This window comes from Bos taurus, chromosome 21 (genome assembly GCF_002263795.3).
Source record: "Bos taurus isolate L1 Dominette 01449 registration number 42190680 breed Hereford chromosome 21, ARS-UCD2.0, whole genome shotgun sequence".
In the NCBI taxonomy this organism is placed as follows: Eukaryota; Metazoa; Chordata; class Mammalia; order Artiodactyla; family Bovidae; genus Bos; species Bos taurus.
In genome coordinates, this window is record NC_037348.1 from 57,521,505 (window position 1) to 57,525,811 (window position 4,307).

A 4,307-nucleotide genomic window follows, 5' to 3' on the forward strand; every position below is an offset into this window, starting at 1 on the left:
AAACATAGGCAGAGCACCTAGGCATAGGCATAAATCACAACAGTATCTTTTTTTGGTCAATTTCCCAGAATAGTGGAAATAAAACAAAAATAAACAAATGGGACCTACTTAAACTCAAAAGCTTTTGCACATCAAAGAAAACAATAAACAAAATGAAAAGACAGCCCACAGATTGGGAAAAACATTTGCAAATGCTGTGACTGACAGTGGATTAGTCTCTAAAATTTACAAACAGCTCACGACACTTAGCAACATCAAAACAGACAACCCACTCAAAAAATGAGCAGAAGACCCAAATAAACATTTCTCCAAAGATGTACATATGGCCAACAGGCACATGAAAAGATGTTCAACATTGCTAATTATTACAGAAATCCAAATCAAAACTACAATGAGATATCACCTCAAACCAGCCAGAATGGCTATCATCAAAAAAATATCCACAAACAATACATGCTGGAGAGGGCATGGAGAGAAGGGAACCCTCCTACACTGTTGGTGGGAATGTAAAATGGTACAGCCACTGTGGAGAGCAGTATGGAGATTCTTTAAAAAACTAGAGCTACCATATGACCCTGCAATCCCACTCCTGGGCATATATCCAGAGAGAAACATGATCCGAAGGATACATGCATTCCAACGTTCATTGGAGCATTGTTTACAATAGCCAAGACATGGAAGCAACCTAAATGCTCATCAACAGAGGAATGGATAAAGAAGATGTGGTACATATTTACAATGGAGTATTACTCAGCTATTAATAAGAGTGAAATAATGCCATTTGCAGCAACATGGACGGACTTAGAGAGCGTCATGCTGAGTGAAATAAGTCAGAGAAGGAGAAATATCATATAACATCCCTTATATGTGAAATCTAAAAAGAAATTATATAAATGAACTTGCTTACAAAATAGAAACAGACTTACAGACTTGGAGAATGAACTTACAGTTGCTGGGGGGAAGGATTGGGGAAAAGGATAATTAGGGAGTTTGGAATGGACATGTATACATTGCTGTATTTTAAATGGATAACCAACAAGGACTTACCGTATAGCAAAAAGACCCCAAACAACCCACCACTGTTTCAAAGTAGTGAATGAGTACAAACAATAATTCAAGCTATCTGCAGCAATTAATATGATATCAAAATATCTGTGACTTTCATTGGAAACAAATTCACAGGTATAAATTTGTGGTTTGTTGTCTATTTTCATAATTAAAGGAAAAGGCTAAATTTAATTCAAAAATAAATAATGATGTAACTTTCCCCATTTAAGTCCACAGGTCCCCTGAATTCTATGCATAGACCTCTCAAGGGTCGAACAGCGGTTAACAACCTCTGCATGGATCCCTGGGCCCCTGCTAAGGCCACCTGATGACCACCCACTTGCTTTCAGTGAATGATAAATGAATTCTTTTCCTGTTGCGCCACTGAGATTTGGAAGTTGTCTGTTACAGCAGCTAGCATTGCTTGTTCTGGTGGTGGTTTTGTCGCTAACTTGTGTCCCACTCTTTGCGACCCCATGGACTGTAGCTCACCAGGCTCATCTCTCCATGAGATTCTCCAGGCAAGAATGCTGGCATGGGTTGCCATTCCTTCTCTGGGGATCTTCCCCATCCAGGGATCAAGCCCAGGTCTCCTGCATCACAAGCAGATTCTTTACTGACTGAGCCACCAGGGAAGCTAACATTCAGTTCAGTTCAGTTCAGTCATTCAGTCGTGTCCGACTCTTTGCGACCCCATGAACCGCAGCACACCAGGCCTCCCTGTCCATCACCAACTCCTGGAGTCCAACCAAACCCATGTCCATTGAGTCGGTGATGCCATCCAGCCATCTCATCCTCTGTCATCCCCTTCTCCTCCTGCCCTCAATCTTTCCCAGCATAGGGGTCTTTTCAAATGAGTCAGCTCTTGGCATCAGGTGGCCAAAGTATTGGAGTTTCAGCTTTAAAATCAGTCCTTCCAATGAACACCTAGGACTGATCTTCTTTAGGATGGACTGGTTGGATCTCCTTGCAGTCCAAGGGACTCTCAAGAGTCTTCTCCAACACCACAGTTCAAAAGCATCAATTCTTCGGCGCTCAGCCTTCTTCATAGTCCAACTCTCATCCATATATGACCACTGGAAAAACCATAGCCTTGACTAGATGGACCTTTGTTGACAGAGTAATGTCTTTGCTTTTGAATATGCTATCTAGGTTGGTCATAACTTTCCTTCCAAGGAGTAAACGTCTTTTAATTTCATGGCTGCAGTCACCATCTGCAGTGATTTTGGAGCCCCCCAAAATAAAGTCTGCCACTGTTTCCCCATCTATTTGCCATGAAGTGATGGGACCAGATGCCATGATATTAGTTTTCTGAATGTTGAGCTTTAAGCCAACTTTTTAACTCTCCTCTTTCACTTTCATCAAGAGGCTCTTTAGTTCTTCTTCACTTTCTGCCATAAGGGTGGGGTCATCTGCATATCTGAGGTTATTGCTATTCCTCCCGGCAATCTTGATTCCAGCTTGTGCTTTCTCCAGCCCAGCGTTTCTTATGATGTACTCTGCATATAAGTTAAATAAGCAGGGTGACAATATACAGCCTTGACGTACTCCTTTTCCTATTTGAAACCAGTCTGTTGTTCCATGTCCAGTTCTAACTGTTGCTTCCTGACCTGCATACAGGTTTCTCAAGAGGCACTTAATTCTAACTAACACAGATATCAAGCCTTAGATTCAAGAAGTGCAAAGAACCTCAGAAAGATGTGCCGGGATGAGAACCTGGCGGTCGTGTGTGGGGGCCAGTCATTTAACACCGCCCCTCCCCACCCCGTCATCTTCCTGGCCGTGACCCTGGGAGTATGAGGCCTGGGTGTGTGGCTTTGTGCCCATCATGATCTTTCTGCGCTTCAGATACGTCAGCCTTCTGTTCTCTTAATAAATGAATACAAGACTAAGACAAAACGGTACTTGGAAATGTGTTGGAGAAATAAAAAGCACAAGTTCAAGGTTAGAGTAAAAAATAATATTGTTAAGACCATTCCTCCAGAAACAAGTAGTGGGAATTATGGGCCTGCAACTCAGACACACCTGGCTCTGCCACTTGCTCGGTGAGTCACTAGGACTCTCTGAGCCTCTGTCTTCTCATCTGTAAAATGGAGACCCAGCCCCTGCAGTGAGTGCAAAGATTAGATGAGATGGTGTAGGCGACAGCAGGCCATGCGTATCCCCCAGTGTGTCCTGTTCACTGGGAAAACCCCAGGGCTTGGAGACAGGAAGGCTTGGAGCAGTTTTGCCAGGCCACCTGATGAAAGGAGAGCATCTCCGCAAGCTCCGCTTCCTCACTCAGTCTACGTGGACTGCTATTTCCTGCCAAGGCTTAATTAAATCCTGGAGCAGTGAGCACAGATAATTAACGGTGAGGCTGGTTAGGCGTGACTTTGGTTAATGTCTATGAAGGTGGAAGATCCTAGTCATGGGCAATTAGTATTTATCATGTAATTAGAGAATGTTCAGTTGGCAGGAAGGGGGTGAGCAGCTTGTCTGTCTGGGGCAGCAGATGGAGGCATGGGCCTCGCCTGGGCATAGCAGGCCGGAAACGGGCCGGACCGGAGCAGGAGGCCTGGGAGAGGCTGTGGCAAAGCTGCTCTCTGTGCATGGAGGCCGCACAGACAGCTCAAACCCTGAGCAGCTCTGCCTTCAGCTGGCGGCTTTCAGCTCAGGGTGTTAACAGTAGAAACTGGATGGGGTGCATATGAACTTTGAACTTTGAGTTACAATAAAGTGGAAAAAATTATTCACTGTTTAAATTTTACATTGCATTTATTTACATTCTGAATAGGTAATACAGTCACACAACATTAAAATGTATGAAAAGACCAACTGCAGAAACCTTCTTCCCCCAGCCCCTACCTGCCCAGTTTCCACCCATCCACACCCAAGGGTGACACTGGTCTCTACTGATCCTAGGATTCTGATCCTGGAATTTCTTTTCCAATGTGGTACTTTGCATGTATAAGCAAATCCAAATACCCTCTTCCCACTTGAAAAAAACGTTAGCAGATAAATATATTGTTTTGATTCTTGCTTTTTTTTTAACACTAAAACTTTTCTTTGGGGCAGTGAAACTGCTCTGTGTGACACTATAATGGTGGATAGGTGTCACTAGAAACACGTCCAAACCATGGAACGTCCAAGAGTGAACCCTAATGTCAACTGTAGACTCTGGTTGATGAGGATGTATCAGTGCAAGTTCATCAAATGTAATAAACATACCGCTCTGTGTGGGTATTGATGGTGGAAGAGACTGTGGACTACGGGAAATA